A 27299-nucleotide genomic window follows, 5' to 3' on the forward strand; every position below is an offset into this window, starting at 1 on the left:
CAAAAGGTGGGAGATCAAACTTCTTGAGGATGGTGGGGTAGTTATCCGCATCTATCTTGGCAAAGTCACAAACCGTATCCCTGAGAAAAGAGTTGGCTTTTTCAAGCGCTATCTGCATTTTAGGGTGCTTTTCTGACTTGTTTTGGAACACCTTGGCAATAAGGAAGATTTCTTCCGGATTCATACAAGGAAAGTCTGCCTGGGTGCGGATGTAGTCATGCTCCCTTCTGGTGAGGGTATACTGGATGTAGTCAGCCTTCATAAATTTCCTGACTTTATAGTTCTTGACTGCGGATGGTCTGTCGTTAGACCATATGTTTTCAATGGAGGAGGCATGTTTAGGATGAAAAAGACTAAGTCTCTCAAACTCCATCACCGCTTGAATAAATCACGACACCACCCTTATTTCTCAACCAAACCACCAAATCACCACCATCGCCACTAGCATCCTTTTTCAAGCCCGCACCAAGTTAGAAGTCACAATTATCCATTTCCTATCAACCACCACTACAAGCATTACCATCTTCAGCCTTCACAAACGTGTTGGGAATAAGATATCACTTACCAAGTATCAGAAGAGCTCTGGTACCATTTGTCAAGCTCTAATACCAGTTTGTTGTAAATACAACAAGCATAAGTTAAGCACTTCAGACAAAACAATAAACAAACTTCAAAAAACTTGTGGAATAAAACTTCTTGAAAAATTTAAATCAAAACTGAACATAATATTTAACGTGGTTTGGTGATGTTTGCAAAAGATACCTATCAACTTTTAAATTTATAAACCTAACTAACTTAACTAATTTATTCATCAATAAGCGGTGTACATGGTCGAATTATAGAATAGCTTAGGTAAGTCGGGTGTCGAACACAGGGAACAAAAATTTACTAATAAAATAAAGGGTTTAGGTCATTTTTGGTCACTTAACTTTTGTTTTTGTGCTCATCTGGTCACTTGACTCTTTTTAAGTTTTAAAAGTCATCAAGCTTTTGGTTTTGTGCTCATTTAGTCACTTAACTTTTGGCTTGGTCACTTAACTTTTGGATTTGTGCTCATTTAGTCACCTAAATTTTAAAATTATGCTCATTTAGTCACTAAACTTTTAAAAAAATTTAAAAGTTTAGTGAGTAAGTGAGCACAATTTTAAAAGTTAGGTGACTAAATGAGCACAACTCCAAAAGTTAAGTAACCAAACCGAAAGTTAAGTGACTAAATGAGCACAAAGCCAAACGTTTGATGACCTTTTAAAACTTAAAAAGAGTTAAGTGATCAAATGAGCACAAAATCAAAAGTTAAGTGACCAAAAATGACCTAAACCCTAAAATAAATACTTTTAGTTAAACTAAGAAAACAAACTTTAATTGGATTTTTACTGATTTAGCAATTTCACAATGTACCTAGTCGGATTATAAAATAGTTTGGATAAGTCGGGTGTCGAACACAGGGAACAAAATTTAACTAATAAAATAACTACTTTTAATTAAACTCAGAAAACAAACTTAAAATTGGGTTTTTACTGGTTTTGAAAGTTCAATAACTTAAATTCAAACTGCTACCAATTATTAAAACTAACAAGCAAAGAAGACGATTTTTACTTCAAGATTAAAGAGTACTTTCGTTTAGTGACGATTTCCCCCTCTCCTATGGCTGATTTCTAGTGGATGGATTATATTAATTACTAACTCTTTAAATTACTAGTTATTATGATCAAATACCTGGATGTACCAATTTATGCATTACCATGCAATGATCAAGTACAAGTTAAACACCTAATTGATATAAGCATGAATTGGACTATGAATGATAAATCGATAAATTACTATCCTAGATCAAGACAAGCAGGTCAAGCACAAATTAATGATTAATTATACTCTCTAACACAGTTAAACATATTAATCGTTTGACGGCTTTGAACCGATTACGATTAGTGTGCTTGGCGGAAATTGGTCAAAATCGGTCAAACTCGGGCTTAGCGGTCCTCGGCGGTCATAGACAGGAAATATTTAAAAAATTCAAAATTTTTAATTTTCAAATATTACACCAAAATTTTTTAATTTTCAAGTTTTCAAGTTTTCAAATTTTAAAATATTATATTAAATTTTTTTATATTTCAAAATTTTCAATTTTCAAATTTTCAAATACTTATTTTTTTAGGAAATATTAAAATTTTAAATAATTTAGGGTCCCCGATTGATCTCCGCCTAGTCCGATTAATCGCTTATCGCTAGTCGGCCACCGAGCTACCGCCGGGCGATTTTTACAACCTTGCTTAACCCTAAGATTTGATTAATCACTAGCTCTAATTATTTAATGATCATAAACAATTAGGTAACAAATTCATGCAAATAGAATGATCATCTATCACATAGAACTTGATTAATAAGCAATACAAACTAAAACTTCAACATGCTAGGATTTTGGTTATCAAACACAAGTAAAATCAACACAAAACATCCATGAATTCAAAATCAACACATAAGATTCAGGTTCATCTTGACCAAACAAAAGTATGGGGTGATTAGACCATAACTAAAATAGAAACATTAAATCGATGTTAACTAGAAAAGACATGGTAAAATATAGCAAACCAAATGATTCAATGATGATCTTCCTTCAATTATCTTCAAGGCTTGAGTGCAAAACGAAATCTTCACTTCTAAGGGTTTTTAGTCGTAATCCTTAGCTTAATCCTCAAGCCAACCTACAGAATTCGACCTAATGTTCGGTTTATATAGATACCAAAAAATATGGTTGCAATGACGTGGGGAATAGGTGATACGTCGTGGTCAACACTTAAAACGCGTATGCCCTAAGTCACCGGAAGCTTCTATGTCAGGACAGGTGGACACGTCGTGACCTTTAGATTGCCACATCGTGGCATGCAATTTTTGCAGGACTTCTTCTCTTCTTCTATGTTGTTGCTAACTTTGATCTCCAAGTTTCCAACTTTCTTCGATTTTGGTCCTTTTTCTTCAAGAATGTCCTTTTTGGCTGCAAAATGTAATTTAACTCAATAAGTACCAAATATCTTTGCATTTTACCAAAAATATAGCTTAGACATATTAAAATAATGCCTAAAAATATGTATAAATATGACAATATCTTTCGGTCAAGGTGACGTGCGTCCATGGATGAACACGCACGAGAGAGAGAGAGAGAGAGAAAGAGATAGAGAGAAAGATAGATAGAGAGGGAGAGAAAGAGAGAGAGAGAGAGAGAGAGAGAGAGAGAGAGAGATAGAGGATTTTATTAAACTTTCAAGAACAATTACAATCACTCACAAAGGTGACACCTCATTTGAGCTCTCATAACAAAAGAATATTTCTTGATTAGAAACTGCTCTAAAGGATGTACACTCAACCTAACAATGATTTGATCTCTTCAAATTTTTGTGCCAGAATATTGATGGGGATATGCGCCTAATTATAGGCAAGCATGGGAAATCCTAATTCTGATGGGCCAGAACCATCTATAATTAGCCCATGAAGGGGATGACCTAGTTTCCAGTCAATCATAAAATGCCATCGATCAACTTCGTCTTTCCTGACAGAGTTTTCAGCCACCAAACAAATATTTCTCTCACAATAACGCTTTCATATATCAAATAAAGCTTTCTCTCACCAGTAGAGATTTTAGCCACCAAACAGAGCTTTCTCTCACCATCAGAGCTTTCAGCCACCAAACAAAGCTTTCTCTTGCCAACAAAGCTTTCAGCTATTAGATGAATATTTGTATTTTAGTAAAGGATTATGTATATCCCATAATTTTTGTAATTATCCTCAATTAGTGTTGTACTCCTTATTATATAATGAATACCAGTCCTTCATAAAATCATGTGGCTAAGTTTCATAATTCTATATGGTATCAGCCAATTAACCTTCCCTCCCATCTTTTCTCTTTCTTCTCCATCGATTCTGGAATCCCTTCAATGGATTCATAAAATTCTTCTTCTTTTGATACCTTTTACCCAAGAATACCTTACTTCATATGATTCCTATTAAGTTATCCTCATCAAACTATCTTATTTCGAAAAAACTAATGATTTCCTTTTTATATATCAGAAGGTTCTTGACCATGTTCTCGGTACATTGCCTTAACCTTCTTCTACTATCGTTGATGGTGATAAAAATGTCTCAAACCCTTTTTTCTCTTCCTGGACAAAAACCGGTTAGAAAGTTGTGATTCTTCTTCATTCTTCCCTTACGGAAGAAGCTGTTGTAGAGATTTTAGGTCTCTCGACGGCTCATCAGATTTGGCAAACCCTTGAAACTTCTTTTAGTAACTCCTTTGTGGAGCGTGTTCATTCCCACATGATTCACTTCGACAACTCACCAATGAAACATCTTTTGTCGCTGATTTTGGACGACATTGCAAGGCCATCTGTGATTAGTTGGTTGTGATAAGTCAACCTGTGGCCGACATTGAAAAGGTACATTGTTTCTTTTATGGATTAGGTGCTTCGTTTGAAACCTTCTCCACTGCGATTCGTGCAACTATGTCGACACCAGGTTTTTGTGATTTGTTATATCAGGCAAAAAGCCATGAGATGTTTTTGCGATCGCTTCATGGTTCTTCTCCTTCCCCAGTGACATTCAATGCTCAAAAAACTCGATCAAATACATCACGTGGTGGTCGCCAGAATGGATCCGCTCATAACCCCAGTTCATGTTATCCATAGTCCTTTGGTTGTGGTCGTGGATCTGCCTGTTGTCCTCCCCATTGCCAGTTGTGTCTTACAAATGGCCATTATGCATCATCTTGTCATAACTTGCATACATATGCCCGTGAAGCTCCATCCTCACCAAACACCTTAGCTCATGCATTCCATGCCAAATGTCATGTGACTATGGGTTCTCGTGACTGGCATGCAGATTCTGGGGTGACATCTTATAGGTCTTCAAATTATGAGACACTTCATGAGACCGCTCCTTATCAAGGTAACATGAGTGTTGTTTTTTGGAATGGTAAATCGCTCCCAATCACTCACACTGGTACAGCAATGGTTTCTAATAAAATTGTCTTACGTGATGTGCTTGTTATTCCTAATCTCATAAAGATGCTTTTATTTGTTAGTAAACTTACAATGGATTATTTGGTTGATGTTTTATGCTCTCAACTATTTTTTACCATTCATGATCGCAAAATAAAACAAGTTCTAGCTAAAGGAAAGTGTGAGAATGTGATTTATGTGCTTAAAGAAGGACATCAAGCTTTTGTTGCAAGTCATGGTGTTACAAATCGGGAATCTTACGAGTTGTGGCACACTCTTCTTGGACATGTTTCTTTTGAAGTCATTTCAGTTTTAAATATATTGGGGGCTTTATCTGTGACTTCGATTTTGCTTAAACCCCATGTTTGCACTTATTGTAACTTTCCAAAGGACATAAACTACCTTTTGAGATTAATGCTAAACGTACCTTGCACCCTTTAGATCTAGTACATTGTGATTTTTGGGGACCTTCTCCCCTTTTTCTAATGATGGTTAGTTATATTATGTTATCCTTGTGGATGATTATTCATGTTTTACTTGGTTTAATCCCCTAAAAACAAAGACAAGTTTTATCCAGTTCTTACTGCATTTATAAAACTTGTTCAAACTCTATGTTCATGAAAGATAAAGGTTTTATAAAGTGATGGCATATCAGAATTCATTGTTCGCAAGATCTTTGACGATAATGGCATGTTTCATTGTTTCTCTTGCATGTACATGCCTCAACAAAATGGTTGTGGCTAAAGAAAACATAGGCATTTCGTTGAAACGGGTCTTGCTATGCTTTTCAATGCTCATATTCCCATAACTTATTGGGTAGATGTTTTTAGTTCTGAACTGGTATGGATAACGCATATTTTGCAAGAGTTGCATGCGTGACCATCAGATCTACCAACACTTTTGTTTGACAATAGAAGTGTCCTATTTAGAACTCAAAATCCAGTTTCTCATAAACGAGCAAAACACATCAATTTTGACTACCATTTCATCTGAGAACTTGTTACATCAGAAAAGTTATACACCAAGTTTGTTCCTACCAATCTTCATGTCGTTGACGTATTCATGAAGAGTTTGCCGAGGATACAATTTGAAACATTTTGTACCATGCTTCGTACTTTCCCACCACCTTTTCGATTGAGGGAGGGGGTGGGGTATAGATGAATCTTTGTATTTTAGTAAAGGATTGTGTTTATACCATAGTTTGTGTTATTAGTCTAAATTAGTGTTGTAATCCTCATTATATAGTGAATATCAATCCTCCACGAAATTGTGTGGTTGATTTTTATAATTTTATATTAGCCACCAAATAGAGATTTCTCTCACCAACATAGCTGTCATCCACCAACAGAGTTTTCTCTCACCAACAGAGCTTTTTGCACCAACAAAGCCTTTTGCCAACAACAAAGCTTTCTCTTACCAACAAAGCCTTCGCTCACCAGTAGATCTTTCTCTCACCAATAGGTCTTTCTATGTCAAGACTTTACACCCCAACTATTTCCCACTTTAAGGCTTGAACAAGTTAGTATTCTCTACCATTCAATTCTCAACATTCCTTAATCTCACACACACACACACACACACACATATATATATATATATATATATATATATATATATATATATATATATATATATATATATATATGTGTGTGTGTGTGTGTCTGTAAAATATCAAATGAGAACCATTAAAGGTTAAGAACCATTTAGGAACCATTTCATTAAGGGTATTTTCGTCATAACATTATATAAAGAGTATAATCGTTACAAACATTCTCCTTTTCTTTTACATTAAAAACCCCAACTCTCTCTTACACATACATACTCTCTCTCTCTCTCTCTCCCTTTTTTTCCCTCTCTCTCTCTCTCAAAGAAAAAAAATCTGACAACCTTCATCCCTATTTTTTTCTGTAGCCCCAATCACCATTTTTCTGGTCACCGTTGCTCCGTCGGGACTGGTTATCAGATCTGAAACCACCACAATAACTACCACTAAAAACCACCAGAGATTTGGTAGGCATCACCATCTGTGTAGTTGTCTTCTTCGGCGCCAGACAACATGTTCGTTGTCACTCTCTACCTCCGCTTGTTGCTCCATATTTGCAACCGTTTGATGTAACAAATCTATAGTCATAGCTCCAAATATGAGATATTTCTACCTCTGATGTTACTCTAATGTAGTCAGATTTGAGATATTCCGACCAGCAACGTCAACTGCCTTTAATTCCATTTTCTCCTAGTACCTTGAGTCATCTTGAGAACCATATCTCCGACACCCATGATATCCAGACACTTTTTATCTTCCAGTTTCACCTTCCCTTTGTAATGCCTGAAGTTTTTCATTACATATCTAGAATGACTAGCATGAAATGACGCACCAGAATCCATGATCCAAGATTCAATCGCCTTTTCAACTGAACAAATAAGAGTGTCACCTTAAAAATATGTTGCCATAGTCATCTCCTTCTGGCCTTTATAAGACATGAGCTTTGGGCACGGGTTTTTGACATTACCACTCTATTTGCAATTCCAACAGGTAACGTTCCCCCAATTATTATGTCCACCTCTACTTCTCGACTTCGATCTTCCACTACCCCCGCCTCCTCTGTTGGATTCCATTCGCTTGTCTTTAGTACTCATCTGACTACTAGAATCTTCTTCGGCACTCCATATGCGTACATCCTCGCCAAGGATTAAACTGTAAATACCTTTGAATGTCAGCTTAGAACCTCTTGCTGGGATGCTAAATATCAGTCTTTTCATTGACAATGTTGGAAGCTAGATTCTTTGCCAAGGATAATCTCAACACACCAAGTGCCTTCCGATCTAACAAATCCCAATCCTCATACTTCATAAGAAAATCTTTCTCTTTGGACAAAGGTTTATGTAAATTCTTTTGGTAGAGATAGTCTTCGATTTGCATTTTCTAGAAACCGAAATCATGACCATTGAATTTTGTCGATCTTAACTCCCCCATCTTCATCCATTGCTCTAATTCCAATTGTTTGGAATCCGTTATCACTTGCCAAGAATCAGAAGAGCTTTGGTACCACTTGTCAAGATCTGATACCGGTTTGTTGTATGTACAACTAACATAAGTTAAGCACTTCATACAAAATGTCAAACGAACTTCAAAAAACTTGCAGAATAAAACTTCTAAAAAAAACTTGAATCCAAACTAAACACAATATTTAACGTGGTTCGGTCAAAATGACCTACATATATGGGCGAACAAGAGAAATGATTTTATTAAATTTCTAAGAACAATTATAATCACTCAAAAAGGTGGCACATCACTTGCACTCTCAAAACAAAAGAATATCTCTTGCTTACGAACTGCTCTAAAGGATGTGCACTCAATCTCACATTGATTTGCTCTCTTGAAATTTCTACGCCAAAATATTGATGGGGATATGTGCCTATTTCTAAACAATCATGAGAAACCCTAATTCTGATGGGCCAAACCCATCCCTAATAATTTTCCAATCACAAAATGTTATGCATCAGCTTCGTCTTTCCTGACAGAGCTATCAACAACCAAACAAAGCTTTCTCTCAGAACAAACCTTTCAGTTACCAAAAAGAGCTTTCTCTCATCAGCAGAGCTTTCAGCAACCAAACATAGCTTTCTCTCAACTGTAAAGTTTTCAACAATCAAACAAAGCTTTCTCTCACCATCAGAGCCTTCGACCACCAAACATAGCTTTCTCTCACAAGTAGAGCTTTCAACCACCAAACAGAGCTTTCTCTCACCAACATTGCTTTTATCCACCAAAAAATATTTCTCTCATTAGCAGAGATTTCAGCCATAAGATGAGCTTTCACTCACCAACACAACTTTTTGCCACCAATAGAGCTTTCTATGTCAAAACTTTACACCCCCAACAAATGCCACCTCTTGTAACATCGTGAAAGAACCAAAACAGTCCCACCGTCATCACCATCTCCATGCCAAGGTTCAACAGCCTCCAACTCCCCTTATTCCCCCATCATCAACAACCAATGCATTCTTCTTCACTACATAACCCTTTTGATCACAATTTTTCTACATACTAGATCACCCACCATCCACTTCCCTGACTTCGAGTTCGAGAGAAGAGAGAAAGGATGCAATTGATTTTGAATATGGAAAGAGAAAAAGGTATACATGCGATTAACCCGCTTGCAACCCGATTTTAGAAGGAGGAGTTCTGATTTTTGGTATTTGTTGATTGATTTTTAAGAAAGAATAAGGAGTCTAGATCAGAATTGAAGAGGGTGAGTGTTGTTCGTTTGTGGAGAAGATAGAAAAAAGGTAGACTTACTCGAGATTCTTGTTGGGGGTACTGAGGGTGCAATGAGAAATAAAGAGGCTGGGAGTCGCTTCATTATGTTTGTAATTTTTAACATAAACAATTTAGTCATAAAAGCAACTCATTGTCAAAACTATATGTTTTACTTTAGATGACATATAAACCATTGTGCTGATTTGTCTAAAAATATATATGTGGAGCCTTGTACCTATTGTTAGAGGTTAAAAGGACTAAAATAGCAAGTCATACCTCACCTTATGCCCCCCCATAAACAAAAAAAACTTTAGGGACTATTTAAACCATAAGTTGAAAGTTCGATGGGTTATATTGTCATTTCCCCTATCTCTCTCTCTCTCTCTATATATATATATATATATATATATATATATATATATATATATATATATATATATATATATATATATATATATATAAGGAATTCTCTATTCTATGCGGTGCAGATCAGTTTTGGTGGCCAATATATATATTTTAAAACCACACCGCATTGAAAATTTCTAATTTTTTCAAAACTAAAATTCGCACCATCAGTTCTTGTTTTGGTTTTGCTTATGTAGTTTTTTATTTCTAGTTCGGTTTTCACTTACTACTAGATTCCAGAATTAGACTTCCACAAGGGGGCTCTAGATGGGGAAATTTCGAATAGGATATTTAGAGGGCAGTTTAGAAAAAGTGTTAGGGATTCAGGAAGGATCGATCAATTTGTGGTGTAACATCCCAAAAATCATGACAAAAAGATTTATTTTTAAAACCATTCCAAAATCCGTAAATTATATAATAACATAGTTTCCAAGACCAAAATCATGAATCTGAGTATCCCAAAATCATAAGTCAATAAAATCCAGAATGATGTGCACAACTAAGCCTTTGCCTTCCCCCTGTCTTCTGAAGTACCTAAAACTGTAAAAATCAAACTGTAAGCCAAAGCTTAGTGAGTTCCCCAAAGTACCTCATAAACCAAACATATAATAGCATGCAAACATGAGCCTTCAACCTGAATGGACTGCCTCAAAACGCCTTCAGCCTATATGGACTGCTCTCGGGCCTTCGGCCTGACTAGATCGCTTCAAAAGGCCTACAACCTATCCGGACCGCCCCCGAGTGTCTTGGCCTTCAATACAAAGCATAACATATAACCACCAACTACAGGTAATCGTACAGATCTACCAATCTAACAATACATTACAACATAGCTACATCCTATATACCAGGATACATAACACAACTTAGTGAGCCGACATTGGTGCCTTCGACCCATGAGTAAAGTGGTGAAAACTAACTTCACAGTCTGAAAGATAGCTAAACAGATCACTGCTCCAAATACTGTCTTTATGGGTCACCTAAACAATAAACAAGGACCAAACTCAATCTACTATTCAAATTACCCAAAATGCCCTAAAGTCAAACTTGGTCAAAGTCAATGATCAACGATCAATGGTCTTGACCAGACCATTTATGCCCTGCGTACTCCAACTCTACGCCCAACGTAGAGAGTGGCTTGACACCTTTGGGACACTTCTGGGCTACGCCCTGTGTACTCAAGTCAGATCCAACTTCTTCATAAAGCACTTATTCCCTTAATACCTTTCATCCAACACTCATATATAACCCCAAATAACATTCGACATCATAAAGTTTGCAACTTTATGACTTTTCATGCCTATATAGTACCCAAGACCAAAACCCTAACTTATCACAAGATCTTAATGTGACATCCCCAATTTCACGGCCAGAAAAGACCGATTTAATTTATGCTTTTAAAATAATTTCAGAGTAATCATTTGATTAAAAGTGTTGCGGAATTTGTTCCCAGATAAACATGATAACTATGTTATCAAATCATTTCCGAAGAAATGAATTTTATTCACTTAAACCATTGGGATGTCATTGTCAATACAAAAACATAAGCATAAACAAAACTTACATTCATTTACACTAGTGATCTACTTCTCTTTTAATCTCTCAGTGTAAAGCAACTTCGTATCGATACCTGTGATACAAATAAACTGAGTGGGTCAGGCTTGGGAGCCTGGTGAGCATATAGGGTTTTCAACCCACAATAAATAATAAACTTATTAAGTTCTCAGTCAATAATAAATTTATTAATTTCATCAACCAAAAATAACCCTAATTACCCATTCCCATTATCCTCACTTTACGTCCCTAAAACAACTATCACAAGGGACCTAGCCTAAGGATTATCACTAAGGGTGACAACATTGCTTTAGGGGTTCCTCAGCAAGTTATGTCAAATAAAACAAACATCGGGGTGACAACATTGCTTTCCCTCAGCAAGTTATGTCAAACAAGACATCCTAACATAAAACAACCAACAAGTTGACAACATTGCTTTCCTTCAGCAATTTATGTCAAATAGGCACGAAGTCACATCGTCGCCATGTGCTAGTCCATAGCTCTTATTCATCGACGGTATTTCCCACAGGAGTTTCCCCCTGCAATACATGTCAATGGGTTTTCCATATGCTAAGTCCATAGCTCTTATTCATCGACGGTATTTCCTACGGGTTTCCCCCCCCCCCCCCCCCCCCCGCAATACATGTCAATGGGTTTTCCATACAGCTGATGAACATACTAAGGGGTTTCCCCAGCCACACATGCACTAAAGGCAATCATGAGGGGAATAGAGTACAGCGAATGAACACTCAAGTTCATTAACACCTACAGGTTGCGGGCCTGCTAATGTTTCCCACTGGACTGTCTAGAAAATCCGTGGTCGTCATCCAAACTCCGCTAGATGACTGAATCTCAAATCACATCGAGACCTCTCATCACTTTATTTTATCACACACCAACTATTTAACTCATAATCTATATCACTAACTCATGAAGTTCGTCCGATCACTTCATAAAAGAACAAAGACTCCAAAGCTCTTCCAAATAAAAGTATAGGGAAAATACTGATAAAGTACTCCCGTACGCTCCCGTACCCCGACACGTAATGGTGTCAAAAGGAAGAACTAATGGATGAACACATAGTTCAAAAATACCTAATGAACATATAGTTCAAACATACGTACCGATTACAAGTCTACTAACGTTCCACTGGGCTATCTAAAATAGTTTGTGGTCGTTGTCTATACTCTGCTAGATGACTAGATCATCTTAAACATCGATACCTCTCATCACTTTTATTTCATCACACATCATCTAATTCATCTACCCATGTTTTACCCAACATATTTGTAGATAAAAATATATATACAGTTTAAAACTTGTATAAAACATCAATTCAACAGTCACCTCAAATAAACAATTAATATATTTACACATAGCACGTATTTTAAGGTAAATACTTCATATCTATGTGTAAGGTGAAAGTGACTATACATTCACCTGATTTAATGAAAATCGGGCAGCAATTCGTTTCCTAAAACGATCATTTCTAATAAAACCGGGAGTTTTATTGAGAAACCGGGCTCTGCGAGGGTCGGGCTTAGAAACCGAAAAGATAAATTTTCCGGGCCTTCGGGCACTCCGGGACGTGTTCCGGGCGTTGGAAATGATCTTGGGGCATCAGGGGAAGCGAAAATGGCTAAAATATTGAAAAATGGGTGAAAAATGACAAATTTGGAATTTCCCCCGGAAGATCTCGCATGGCTTCTATTTATAGGGGTCAGCTTGCGAGGGTTCGGCCGAGAAGGAGGAGTCAGCGAAAGCAGGTGGCATCTGCGGAGCAAGGCCAGGTGGCGGGTGCGAGCTTCGGACACGCGAAGGGCACGCGGCGCCTTCGGATTGGGCCAGCGAAGCTCGGATGATGAGTCAGAAGCGAGGCGCGTCGGAAGATCATTGGACCGCACCCTCGGTCAAATCAGCAAGCAACACGCATGTTGCGCACGGGCTATGGATGCGAGGATCACGTGGTCAACACCATTCCTTGCGAATTTTCTCGAAAATTGTGCCCATTCTTGTAAAATCCATAACTTTCTCATACGGGCTCCGTTTTTGACGTTATTTATATGCACGCGTAGGTAAAATTACGCTCTACAACTTTCGTTTAGACTTCGTTGGCTAATTTTGACTTTAATTTTTAAATTATTATTTTTAACAGACCGGGACAGGAAATCCGTTAAAAATTCATAACTTCTTCATCCGACGTCCGTTTTCGTCAGACTTTTTACCGTTGTGCTATAAATGACGAGACCTTCGATTCTCGTTTAGGTCGTGTCGGCTAAAAATCACTCGATCTAAAATTCGAGTTTTTTAGCTGTCTACTGCTAAGCTGAAACTTCGAAAAATCATAACTTCCCCATACGAAGTCAGATTTGGGTGTTCTTTTTATACCTACTCTCGGTTTAACGAACACTACGAGTTTCGATTAGATCACTGAGGCTAAAAAGTAGTTTATCAACAACTCACTTTTTACGACATTCGGCACCGTGCCGGTTTATCGTGAAACTTCGACAGGTCATAACTTCTTCGTTATAACTCGGATTTCGACATTCTTTATATATCCGTAATCCTTGTCACGCCCACTACAAGTTTCTTAATAGATATCGGCTTTATCTAAAATTTAATTTTTGACGCTCATTTTTATTCTTAATTAATTAAACCCTAATAATTAAGCATAAAACACATAATTCACATAATATTCACGTAATTCCTTTTCATTTCTTCTAAATGAGTTACAAAGGTTAACCTAGACCATTATGTCAATATTAATGCCTAGCCTAGAAACACGGGTGTTACACTTAAACTCCATAACTCATGCATGGGTGGAAAGAAGGGACCAAGATAGCATTTTTATGATTCAAATCACTCAAAAACATCAGAAAATGTTACTCACATGGTCTTGAGTGGTTCATGCCCATCTAGACCAAGAATATGGGACAGTAAGGGGCATAATTCTAAAGCTAACAAGATCTATTAAGAGATTCATCAAGTTATGAACTTTATACCTCTTGGAGAATGCTTGAAAGGTGAAAATCCCAGATCTACAATGCTTTAATCTTTCCAAGAACCACCATTCACTTATTCTTCTTTCAAAAGCACCCAAAAATACACTTTTAAGCTCACAAGGCACAAATATGGGTTTAGGGTTTCAAGGGAGTCATTTGGAGAGAAGGAGGTTCAACCTCCACCAATCCTTTGCTCCGGGCCTCAGCAGGTTCAGAGCACACCTGACCTTCTAGTCAGCAGGGAATGAACATGTGAAGAAGCATCCCTCCACGTTAAATAGCCACCTCATGGCTATGATCGGATCCTGAATCCCCTCGAAGGTCGGGGGCTTCGTGTTATCGAAGTCCCGATACTGAAAAACCCAATCTGTCCCCCCACCTATAACCGCCACGACTGTGGAGGCTACAGCAGCCGCACTCTCAGCAATGGTTGCGTATCTGTCATCAAAATACTCCATCATGGCGGTCTTAATAGACCCACACATCTCCAGCATTTGACCCCGGAGTATCTCAATCACCTCCTCCTAGATGATCTCCCTGACGCGATCCTCTGTCAATGTTGGTGTATCCTGGCTGCCAGCTCCTGATCCTGACCCGGATCTGACCTCAAATCGCCTCGTAGTCACCATACGAAAAATATACCAAGAAAATATCAAACATTCCATGCAACAACGAAAAACCTGTTACCAACAAAACCTAGGGGTTGTGACTTCCTTGCTACGTGTATGGGTCATGTGCTTTCAATAGTACCAGCCCATACTACCTTCCACACCTACCCATATTTGTCTCAAGTATCATCATAACACCCTAACAATCAGGGGCGGAGCCAGGATTTTAGATTGAAGGGGGGCACAATTAGCTTTCTTGATTTTATGTTTGGAGAGATCCTACAATTCTTCGAGTTGATTCATATTTTATACCAGTCTTTACAAATCTTAAATTTTATCAAAACGATTCACTAAATTATCATTAGAAATCTTGCATAAAGTAACAAAAAGCTAAAAAATTAACACACAAATAAACTAAACAAACATTTATAAATAGATAGATGGCTAACTACCAAACAATTGGCTAACAAATGTTTGTAAACTAAAAAGCTTTTAGGTAAAATACACAAGTAAAAAGAATTACAATTAATACGAAATGACAATTCCATGTCAATAAAGCATATCAATTCAGAAAGTCATTGAGGCAACACGTGACAGCTATATCTAGGTGCACAAATTAAAAAAAACATATAAATAAGTAAATTTATAATAGGACAATCTAATAAATTAACCGCATATAACATTATTAATGTTATGGACATTGGAGAGTTTGAGAGAAACTCACAGTGAGCTGTTGAGAGAATAAGAATAAACCGGACAGCAGAAGCGGCCACCGACAATGACAAGTGGCGATGAAGAATGGCGACCGACTAGAGAAGGAAAGGACGAGATCTGAAAGATTTAGAGATCATATCAAAGCACGCATGGGTCTTCGAGAGGCTGAGGCGAGGATGAGATTCCAAGAGGGTGAGTCTCAGACGGTCGGTGATACCACAGACGTGAATCATGGAAACACGATTTGTGGCAATTTTTCTATTAAATAGATCTATGAAGTTGTAAACTCTGTTATGATTGAATTTCTTTAATTATTTCGAGGAATTTTTGGCTAGGATTTCGAATTTTTGTGATAGATTTAAGAGGTTTTAATAGATTGGATTTGATTTTTTTCAACAGATTCTCTAAATAAAATGAATTAATTTCCTATTTTCATGGCCTCTTCTTCAAAAACTACAGTTTCCTTTTCATTTTCAGATGGAAATGGTTTTTAAATGTTTTTATATTGTATGGACTATAGTGGGCTTTAGAGAAGTTGGGGGTGGCTGAACACCCGCACGCCCCTGTACTGTCTCCGCCACTGCTAACAATATACATCAGCATAGGCGAGCGCTCAATCCTCACTCCTAGAGGAAGGCTAAATATCTTATAACTGGCCGATTGACCCCACACAACTCATCCGTCCTACCACTAACTGTCACACGACCCTCCATTGGTGCCAGATGACTATCGCATGAATACAATCACATACCCCATAGTTTAAACAATCTTAGGCTAAAAGATTTAATCCCACAACGTTTAGACTCAGACAAGAGCTGCGCAGCAGGACCAAACCTCTCAGCCTAAGATCCTTTAAACCATACAGTATGTGACTTAGCGTATCCACTCAATAGCCAGTTCAAACGCGAAAGAGTCACATATCATCTCAACAAGAGAACCTTATAGGAACTAAGGCATCATATAGTCAGGAAATTCTATCATGCAATTTCTGAAGATCCCATAGCCTATCACTAGCATGTTGTTCTAACATATCACAATATCAAATAATTGTATGGTATTTTGGGGTCTACTTACTGACTCCGGCTGATCGTACACTCTACATCCTCCTTTAGTATTTTGAAAACCATTTGAAAATCATTTTGAAAAAATTTTCCTTGGTTTGAGACTGGATTCACACAAGTGTTCCTCTACTTCACTCAAAACAAGGCTCTGATACCAACTTGTAACATCCACAAAATTCATGAAAATTTAAAACCTTTTCAAGCATTCCAAAACCATTATTTATTAGAAAATGTTTTCAAAATAGTTTCATATCAAAGTATCACAGAAATCAAAATCATAAAATGTGAGGTGGGGACTTCGCCTTCCCGCGATCATCCAAAGTACCTGAAACAAAATCCAAAACTATAAGCCCGAAGCTTAGTGAATTCCCCCAAAATACCCATACACACAACAATATACATATAATCACAAACATCATACTATGGGTCCAATCAACCATCGGATTGGAATACCCCCAGCCCTCAACCATCGGGTTGGAATGCCAACATACTATGGGTCCAATCAACCATCGGGTTGGAATACCCCCGACGTTCAACCATCGGGTTGGAATGCCAACATACTATGAGTCCAATCAACCATCGGGTTGGAATACCCCAGGACCTCAACCATCGGGTTGGAATGCCAACATACTATGGGTCCAATCAACCATCGGGTTGGAATACCTCCAGCCCTCAACCATCGGGTTGGAATGCCGACATACTATAGGTCCAATCAACCATCGGGTTGGAATGCCCTAGGCCCTCAACCATCGAGTTGGAATGCCAACATACTATGGATCCAATCAACCATCGGGTTGGAATACCCCAGGCCCTCAACCATCGGTTTGGAATGCCAACATACTATGGGTCCAATCAACCATCGGGTTGAAATACTCTCACTACCAATCAAACATGTGCACCTATATCAAATAATCATATAACAGTCTACAGAGACAACATACTAGGGTCCAATCATCCTCAGGATGGAATACCCTTAACTACCAATCAAACATGTGCACATATAACAGGTAATCACATAACAGTCTACAGACAGTCAAACCGATCTACAGATCTCTATTCCTAGCAACATCTTATCTACCAGGATATCGATCTAACCGATCTCACTAATAATAAAGTAGGATAGCAATCCAAAGGGCCAGCCTTGGTGCCTTCGACCCTTGAGTATAGTGAGGACAACTCACCTCACAATGTCGAACTGTAGTGATAAGATCAAACTCTCGAATCACAGCCACGAACTCCACCACCTATAACCACCATAGGACCAAGTCCATCAAAATCCCAAATTATCAGAATACCCTCAGGAGTCAAACTTGGTCATCCATTGGTCAAAGTCAAAGTCAACGATCAAGGTCAACAATCCATGTTGACCCAACTCGTCAAGTGCAGCTTACTGACTCGTCGAGTTCCTTCAGAACTCAGAAACCGTGAAAACTCGAGTTAACTCGCCGAGTTACCAACCAACTCGTCGAGTCCATGCAGTGTCCAGAAGACCGTGAAACCCTAACCAACTCGTCGAGTTATCTTACCAACTCGTCGAGTTCACTCAGAATCCAGAAAGTGGGAAAACCCTACTCAACTCGTCGAGTTGGCTATCCAACTCGTCGAGTTCCTTCAGCTATTTTGCATTCAGCTCATTCCAATCGAGTCCATAGCTCCAAACTCCAGATCTAGCTTCCTATGGTGAAGCTACCACGTAAAGTTGCTAACTTTACATGCATGCAAGGTCTCAAAAGGCTTAAAACACCAAAACTAAGTCTAAGAAGAGGTTTAGGGCATGGAGAAGGTCCAAAGCTTGATAAAGTCAAACTTTATGACTATGGGGGCCTAGAGGAGTCCAGATCTGAAACCATGTCCTTGTGACAAGCTCAAACCCGAAAGTGACTCCATTTTGCACTAGAAATGACCATTTTCTTTCACAAGGGAAGATCTAAGCAATGAGAAGTCAAGGTATTAACTTTATACCTCAGATTGGTTGCCAATACAAAGTAGATAACGGATCTCAAGCCTTCTTCTTGATCCAAGCTTCTCAATCTTCAAGTTCCTTTCAAAAGAGCACCCAAAATGACTTCCAAGCTCACACACTCACACAATGGGGAGATTAGGGTTTTCTCTAGTAAGGGAATGATGAAAGAGGCTGTGAATGAACCATAACATTATTTAAATATGGCGCAAACCCTAAAAATTAGGGTTTTTCATATCCAGCTCCAACTCGTCGAGTTGGGTCCTTCAACTCGTCGAGTTGGTCTCCGAATCCGCGCGGCCATAAGGGTTCCTACACGACGAGTTAGGGTCTTCCAACTCGTCGAGTAGGCTTTCTAAAATGCCCAAAATCCCTAGAATTTTAGCCCTGGAAATCAGGATGTTACATAAGGTTTGCAGTTAGGCCAACTACGCCCTGCGTACCCTCTAACTACGCCCCGCATAGTTCATTAAAGCCTCGCATGAAACTTCCCTTCTACGTAGCGCGTAGATGCTATCTACGCCTTGCGTAGACTTGAACCTCACAAATCTTCAGAAATAAAAGGAAGAAAGTTTTACCTGAAATGACCAGGTGTTACATGTGGTATTAGATTGTTTTTTTTGTACCAGCTCTTGCCTTTTTACTATTTATTGTATTTGTAAACCCTATAACTGTATATATGTATTTTTTTAATGACTAGTTCGTTCGCCACACGTTACATCGGCACCAATACGTTTTTTAAATTGAATTTTGACGATTTTATTGATAAAAGTTAGGTACCATTGAATTTGTTGGTAGATAAATATACAAGATCGGTACCACTGACAAAACTATATGTGGATGGGGTAAACACAAAAGTTTAGAATATCGATGGGGGGTGAAAGTAACATTTTACAAAGTTCAAAGCTGATGGGGTCAAAGTGATATTTGACAGAGTTGAGGGGTGGTAACTGTAGGAAAACCATATTATATATACATGGGGTTAAATACAAAACTTCAGAAAATCGAGGGGTAAAAGTGACATTTTAGAAAGTTCTAAGTCGAGGGACTGAAAGTGACATTTTACAAAGCGGAGGGTTGGAAAGTGCCATTTCATAAATTTGAATGGTGGAAAGTGTCGGTGGAAACATCCACTGAAGGACGGTATCACTTACTAACTCCAATTTATATTGTCAAATGAAAATGTTTTATATGTGACCAATCTCATACGTTGGAAACTTACATAAAAATAAGCACGAAACGTATACAAATTTTACATCGAAATGTAAAGAAACTCGAATTTATACTGACACATATATAAAAACGTGTACAAAATTTACGTTGAAACGTAAAAAAATGTAAAGTTTTGAGGAATGGGGGTTGATGTAGAGAGAGTGGGAAATAGATAGAGAGTGTATGACTAAGGAATGATGAAGAATTTGAATGGAAAATGAAGCTTTTAAGCACTCAGGTGGGAGATTGGTTGGATATGAAGTCTTGTCCAACATTTGGAGCAATTGGAACTCAATGGAGCACTTGGAGTTCAATAGAGCATGTGACAAAGGAATAGATCATTTGATAAGGGAAAAGATCACGTGATAAAGGAATGTATCATGTGAAAAAGGAATGAACCATCTTGAATGAGGATGTGCCATGTTGATGTGTTGTTGAAGCATGGATGTGCCACTAATGATCATGATGCGCCACTAGGGCATCATGATGTGCCATTAGGTGGCTTTATGCACCACACATGTTCCTGGTCTGCCACATGTTTTCCTGATCTGCCATGACATCCCTTTATGTGCCACTTATACTATGATGTACACAATGATTCTTAAGTTTATCCAAGGATGCTCAGAAGTTGAAGATGCTCAAGGACATGCACACGAGGTGCCACCAGGTGACAAGGTGACACTCCATCACACCTCGATGAAGTTTCATGCACTGGAGGTGCCACTAAGTGACAAGATGTGTCACTAAGTGACAATGGGTGCCACTCAATGACACCTGATGTGTCGGTGGTGTATTTATGGTTCTAATACCATGTGTCTCAATGATTAAGGTTCTAGAAATGTCTACATGGCATTCTGTGATTGGTTGGAGTTTAAGGCATCCTTTTCATGGGTTAATTATTGATAGGATCATAGGAACGACCCATCATAATTAGGGTTTCCCATGCTTGCTTATAAATAGGTTCATATCCCTATTCATTATTCCTTAGCGAGTGTATGCTTGTGTATGTGTGTGTGTGCACATTAATTTTAAGAAAGCAGTCATTGTGAGGTTGAGAGCACATCATTTGGAGTAGGTAGTAAGAATGATATATTCTATAACGTCCCAAAAACCATAGTAAAAATTTTCATTTTCAAAAATCATTTTCATAATAACCATAAGTCATCCAATTCATTGTTTCAAAACATAATCATAAAATCAGAGTATCAAATAACATCTCTCAAACATAAATCCACGGGATGATGTGTACAGTCAAGCCTTCGCTTTTCTCCGATCCTCTAAAGTACCTAAAACATTTAAATCCACAACTGTAAGCCAAAGATTAGTGAGTTCCCCAAAATACCCTACACAACAATACACATATAATACACGCACACATGAGCCTTCAGTCTGACTGGACCGCCTCACAAGGCCTACAGTACATATGTACCACTCTCCTGAGCCTACAAAATATAGTTGGACTACTCTCATGAGCCTATAGCATGGGGATTAACCGCTCTCCTTGGGCCTATAGTATCAACTAGATCGCCCAAGTTTCTTGGCCTACAACACAGAGCAGAAATGCCTCAACCCAACCACAATATGTCGACATATGTTAACACACAAAAAATAACCAGTAAACATGGGTAATCATAACAGATCTACCAGACTAACAAATCACTACAACATAGCAACATCCTACACACAAGGATACATACTGCAACACAAAGTATAATGAGAAAACTTACTTCGTAGGCTAGCAGACAAGCAACACAACTCACACGAAACAAAGACTGTTGCTACGAGCCACCTATACAACAATCAGAGGGACATCCTCAATCTATAGCCTAAAAACCCTCAGGTTGGTCAAAAATTCAACGATCAATGGTCAAAGTCAACATTCAAAACTAACTCAGTTGGCCATCATGTTGTGGCCAAGCATCTGCCACGTCGTGTCAGTCTCACGATAAAACAGTCGCGAGAAACCCCTTTCACCACAACATGGTGAGCATGTCGCCACATCGTGGGAACTGATCCTAGACAACTTAATGGATTAAGCCTTTAATCCATTAAGCCATTCACTCATCTCTTTTATAATGCTTCCTTACACCCAAATATCACATAAAAATCTTTGCTTTATAAACATGCATGTCCAATGCATGTCTTGAACTCTAGTTAGGTCAAAAATGGAGAAAATGAGGTCAAAACCTCAAGCATGGGACCAAAACTTTACAAAATTCCAGATCTGGAACATGATACCACAAAGGGACCGCAAAGATGCATAAAGTTGCAAACTTTATGAAATTTATCCACTAAAGCCACCGTAAACATGAAGAAAATTGCAAAAAATTCTAGATCTAGAAGAGTAGCACATAAAGGTTGAAGGTTGAGTACTTATAAAAGTCTCGAATGTATGCAAGGAGGTAATGAGGAGGTGTGTTTGTTGGATCTATGCACCAAGAACACATTCTTCTTCTTCAATACCACCAAAAAGCTTCAATATGTCAAAAATGGAGACTAGGTTTGCTTTAGGTCGAAATGGAGGTAATGAAGGTTAAGAGTGAGCAGCCCCTAGCCATCACATCCCTTAAATATGACTTAAAACCTAGAAAATTAGGGTTTGCATGTTGGTCGCTGCCACGTCGTGACATGAACCTTTCCACATCGTGGCGCACAAAAAATGTGTGTTCCAACTTAGCCAACACCACGTCGTGGTTGTCACAAAATCCACATTTGAAGTCTTTAAATTTCCATAATCACAAAAGAAGTATTTACCTAGAACGAGTGTTACATATTCTTTTGTTTTGAGAGCTCAAGTAAGGTGTAACCTTTGTGTGTGAGTGTAATTGTTCTTAAAAGTTTAATAACTCTCTCTCTCTCTCTCTCTCTCTCTCTCTTTCTCTCTCTCTCTCTCTCTCATTCGCCTGTGCATGTAGGTCACCTTGACCGAACCACGTTAAATATTGTGTTCAGTTTTTAACATTTGTCTGAAGTGCTTAACTTGTTTTGTTATCATTCCAACAAAAAAAACAAGTAATTAAAAAAAAATAATGAACGAAAGGTCTAAATTTACATTGAAATGTTGATCACCATAAATTTATATCGAAAAATACACAAAAAGAAACACGTAAAAATTAGTATTTTTAAGTTAACGAACGAAACTTATTAACGAAAAATATTATATACTACGGAGGATAAACACGAAAACTTAGAAAATGAAATGAGTGAGTGATATTTGAAGGGGGTTAAATGACATTTAAAAAAAATAAAATGATGAAAGTTTTATTTTATAAAGTATTGAAATGTAGAAGAAATGAAAAATATCATTACTAAAAGTTGAGAGGTGCCGTAATTTTTAATACTTAGTTATGGGATAGCACGGTTATCTCTTAAAAGCCACTCTAGTTCTAGTAAGCCCTTTACTTTTTTCATCATCTTATATTTGTCGTAGTATCGTGCCTAACCTAATGTTGGCAAATTTATGAAACAGATGTGGCATGTATGCGTGTTCTGTCCAGATTATCTATTTACTTGGAGTGTTGTCCAAGCCTTGGTGTGTTGTCCAAGTTATTGTAGAACTCCTTGAGCTATAAAGAAAGTCTAGTTTGATAGGAATTCTAATTGTTTAGTATATATAGATGTTAGGTTCCTATATTTGTTTTTTAGAGATTGAAGTTTTTGAGCAGTTTTCTTCAATAAAAGAGGTCATCCGAGTTATAAAATTCTAGTGTCTTGTTTTTCTGCTTTGCTTTAATTGGTATCAGAGCTTTGTGAAGAAGAAAGCATGCGACGGTTTCTTTAAAAGAAATGGGAACCTGCGACAGCAGGTGCAAGAAGAGGAAGATCCTGATTTGTTTCTGTTGTGGTATACCTGCGACAAAATTCTTCTGATGTATGCCTTGCTTGTGTTTGAAGCAGAACTGTCATCTGCATTGTCATTCTGTCTGTGTTGTGACCAAAGACCTGTAATTTCTTTCTTACTTTTTCTGTGTGTTCGATTATCACTCCAAGGTTGAAATCGATCGGAAGTTGTTTGAAATCGTGAACTTGATCATGATCTGTTCAGAATCGGTTTGAACTTGACTCGTAAATAGCTCTTAGATCATGAGTTGTTTACACACGAAGTGAGGAAGAGACACCGTGAACCTACGAGAGTTCGGTGTTATATACGTGTTTTTGCCCAAAAAAACAAAAATAATAATAAACGTGTTGTGGGGCCCTTATTCAGATCACAAACCCAGATCGAGTTTTCTCTCTTTATTCTCTATTTGGGCCCAAATCTACCCAAATCTTATCTGCTTGAATTAAAGGAGAAACCACTTTAACTCAATTCACTTGATAAATTTTCTAAGCAAAAAAAAAAACAAGTCAATTTTTTTCTGATTCTTGTGAGAGAATCAGAAATTGAACCGCGATGTCGAGAGGAGAATCGTCGCAACCACCAGCTAAGGAACACACATCATTCACATCCCAATGTACGACTTTGACATCGACGAACTACACAATTTGGAGGATGCATATGGAGGTACTACTCGGGATTCATGGTGTTTGGGATGTCATTGGTCCCAGACTAGATGATGTGAAGTAAAACAACATCATGAAAGGATTGTTGTTTCAATCGATTATGGAGGATTTAATCCTTCAAATCAATAATTTGAAAACTGGAAGAGAGATGTAGGATGCGATTAAAACTGACAACCTTGGAGTCGATTGAGTTAAGGAAGCAAGATTGCAAACCCTAATCACAGATTTTGAAAATCTGAAGATGAGTGACACAGGCACCATAGACGACTTCGCAGCAAGATTATCCGAAATTGCTTTGAAATCCGCTTCACTAGGAGACGTCACGACCGAACAAAAGCTTGCAAAGAAGTTTCTTATGAGCCTCCCTAGGCGATTTATCCACATAGTTGCAGCCCTTCAAAAAGTTTTGGACCTTAAGAAGATAGGCTTTGAAGACGTGGTTGGTCGCTTAAAAGCTTATGAAGAAAGTATCAAGGGTGAAGACAAAGTAATAGAGACACAAAATAAATTACTTTATTCCAAAATTGAATCGTCTAACAGAAACATCGAATCATCAAGAGGTAGAGGTCGGGGTTCAAATAACCGAGGAAGAGGACGTGGTGGTGGACGTAACAGTGGACGTGGTCGGGGTAACACCCAAAATCACAGTCACTCAGAATCCACTAAAACTCGTGATGATCAAAAACAAAATGGAAAACAACGTGAACAAAGGGATCTCTAAAATATTCAATGTTACCGGAGTGACAAGTAAGGTCACTTTGCTTCAAGATGCATGGACTGAATCAAAAATCATGAGGCTAACCTTAATCAGACACACGAAGGAGATACAAATCATGAAGAAGGGACGTTCTTTATGATGAATACAATTCAAGAAACGGTGTTCTTGAACGAAGACAAATACATCCCTCCAAAAGTTGAAGCAAATGTCGATGAAGACGGAATTTGGTACTTAGATAATGGTGTGAGCAACCACATGACCGACAACTACTCTTCTTTTTCTAAGTTAAATAAAAACATAATGAGTAGGGTGAAATTTAAAGATGGATTGTGTGTTAGCATTAAAGGAAAAGGGTCAATTTCGTTCGAAGGGAAAAGTTGTGAGCAAAAGTTAATGAAGGATATTTATTATATCCCATCACTTCGTAGCAATGTTGTTAGTCTTAGGCAATCTACAATAGTTGGTTGTGATATTCGGATGTGAGGTGATTTCTTAACCATGCGAGATGGAGACGGAAGATTGCTTATGAAAGTCCCGAGAAGTGCAAACCGACTCTACAAAATAAAGTTAAAAGTTGGAAAACCACATTGCTTGCAAGCCAAGTTTAATGAGGAAGCTTGGTTATGGCACGTGCGACTTAGACACATTAATTTTGGCGCAGTAAACTTGATGCACAAGCTAGCTAAAGGGGTACCGATAATCCAACATTAAGACCAACTTTATGAATCTTGCATGGTTGGAAAACAAACAAAGCATTCGTTTGCAAATAAAGCTAATTATAGAGCTACAAATATTCTCGAGATGGTGCTTGGAGATATTTGTGGACCAGTTGATCCCCCCACCGAAGCGGGTAGTATTTATATTTTAGTTCTTATTGATGACTTTTCTAGATATATGTGGACTTTTCTTTTGAAGCACAAAAGCGATGCATCCGGAATTATTAAAAGATTCAAGACATCAATTGAAAAACGAACCGGTAAAGAGATCAAGACTTTCCACACTGATAGAGGTGGAGAATTAACATCGCATGAGTTGAACCGTTTTTGTGACGATTAAGGAACTTCTCGTATGTTGACGGATCCTTATGCACCTCAAAAAAACAGTATAGTCGAACGGAGAAATTGGACTCTACTCAAGATGACATGATGCCTAATGAAAGCGAAAGATATTCCAAACCATTTTTGGGGTAAGAGATACGTCATGCAACGTTCATCATAAATCATACACCTACTCGAGCATTGATAGGTGCTACACCGTTCAAAAAAATTTATGGTGAAAAACCAAACCTTGAAGACTTGAAAGTATTTGGTTGTGTTGCATATGAAAGAGTAGTCTCAAAACATTCGAAGAATCTTGATGATAGGTCTCGATCGTTGGTATATTTTGGAAAGGAACCCAATTCGGAAGGATTTCAATTTTATAATCCACGGTAAAATAAAATCATTATAACTGCCCATGCGATTTGTGATGAAAATAAGACATAGCAACGATATATTGAACCTGAAAATCAAGATGGAAATGGACCGGGTACATTTACGGTATTGCAGAGTAATGGTCAAGCAACCCAAGATAATAATGGTTCAATCCCAACTGCAACAGAAATCGAACAGTTCACTGATCCGACCCAAACTGACCAAACCAATGACACTTCTCACGAAGTTAGCAGCCCATCACAACCTTTTGATGATCAAAATAACGATGTAAGTTTTGTCCCACTTCGACGGTCCACTCAAACTTCAGTGTTGCCAAGAAGATTAAATGACTACGAGCTAGATGTGGATCATTTAATGTTGTCATTCTATGAAGAACCAAAGAGTTTTAAGGAAGCCAAATTGAACAAGAATTGGCTTGATGCAATGAAGGCCGAAATTGACTCCATCGAGAAGAACAATACTTGGAAATTAGTTCCTCCACCTAAAGATGCTAAACCTATCGGGTTAAGATGGTTGTATAAAATTAAAAGAAATAGGAATGGATCAATTACAAGGTACAAAGAGCTTCTAGTAGCTAAATGCTATGTGCAAGGGCAAGGCATTGATTTTGATGAAGTATTCGTGTCGGTAGCTCGACTCGAGACAATAAGACTATTGATTGCTCTCGCGGCCGAGAACGGATGGAAGATTCATCACTTAGACGTAAAAATTGCATTTTTATATGGAGATTTAAAAGAAGAAATGTATGTGTCCCAACCGGAAGGTTTTGTGAAGCAAGGTGAAGAAACAAAAATCTACAAATTGGCAAAAGCATTATACGGTCTTCGACAATCTCTACATGCATGAAATTTGAAGCTTAATAACATGTTGAAAAATA

The sequence above is a fragment of the Lactuca virosa genome, chromosome 3 (assembly GCF_052849685.1).
Source record: "Lactuca virosa cultivar CGN04683 chromosome 3, Lactuca_virosa_CGN04683_v6, whole genome shotgun sequence".
Taxonomy (NCBI): Eukaryota; Viridiplantae; Streptophyta; class Magnoliopsida; order Asterales; family Asteraceae; genus Lactuca; species Lactuca virosa.